A 1,373-nucleotide genomic window follows, 5' to 3' on the forward strand; every position below is an offset into this window, starting at 1 on the left:
CTATCACTTTCAACCAAAAGGGTCTTGTCTAAAACAATTAACATAAAGCATAAAGCCCCACGGTGTATGGGTTTATGGCAGGCCGAATTCCCTTCTGGGGACTGAGGCAGAGACGGGGGATTGAACCAACTGACCCAAGACCATCTGGCTCTCCTTAGTTGATGTCTATCAGTAATTTTACCTCCAACTCCTAGTTTGGAAAAGAGTTTCTTCATCACCATCCTATTTATATTCACAAATATCCTTATTCTATACTTCCTGCTAGGATGATTCCTTTTAAAAATGCATAAAATACAAAAAGTCTGAAACCAAACATGAGAGTGATAAAATGAAATAAAATGTTTCTACAATTAAAATGTATTTTCTATTTTTTTTTTATTTCTTAAATCTTAAGCTGGAAACTTTTTCCATACTGGTTTAGGGTAAATAATATCATAAGTAAGCAGCCTACATGCTAAATAGCATAATTTTCTTGATGTCGATTACTGGAGGGATATGCAGGGGATTTGCATGCTTAATTCCCATTAGCACCTGTCACTGGGATTTATTATCTCAGAGTTAATTCTCCACTCACTGCAGCCAAGAAAAAGAAAGCCCTGGTACATGGATTAAAATTAAGTGGGTTTTTAAAAATATTTTTCAGAGCGAGATAAATTTCATGTCTGTTCCTTAAGCACCTACAGCATTCCAATCCTGAAAAATTCATAACTAAATTCATTTTTGGTAAATATTTACCCAAATTTGATTTTATTCAACAACTAGAAAAACATATTCATAATTTGAAAGTCGGTTTTGGGGTAAAAGAAGTCTTATTAAAGGACTTAAATAAGTTTTCAAATCTAATGGCTTTCATTCTTCCACTTAATATTGAATAAGTGCTTATTGACCATCTATTATGTGCCAGGCAGTTTTCTAGGTTCTGGGGCTAAAGCAGTGAAAGTACTAGGGGAAAAAAATCCCTCTCCTTGAGAAGCATACTATGGGAGAGTACATACATATACATAGACACATGTTTACACATATGTCTGCATACACCTATATGTAGATGTGTTGGATGGAAAATCAAACCAGGTGAATAGGTGAATACAAGGTGAGGTGAGTGCTATTTTAGGTAGTTGATCAGAAAAGGTCTCTCTCTAAGCAGTGACAATTGAACCATTGAACCCATGAAATGAGTTAGCAATTCTACACTCAGAAGCCTAAGCAACACTGCATTATATCTTTCATGAAGAAAAAATAAAAGAAATCAAGGAAGGATGTGTCAAGGAAAGTTTTATGAGCGACCATTGATTATAGGAAACTCAACTGCTTGGTAAAGCTGAACTATTTGCTGGTTCTTTCCCTGTCCTAGTTCTGGTGCTATCACTCTTCCC

Source organism: Myotis brandtii, unplaced genomic scaffold (genome assembly GCF_000412655.1).
Source record: "Myotis brandtii unplaced genomic scaffold, ASM41265v1 scaffold645, whole genome shotgun sequence".
Taxonomy (NCBI): domain Eukaryota; kingdom Metazoa; phylum Chordata; class Mammalia; order Chiroptera; family Vespertilionidae; genus Myotis; species Myotis brandtii.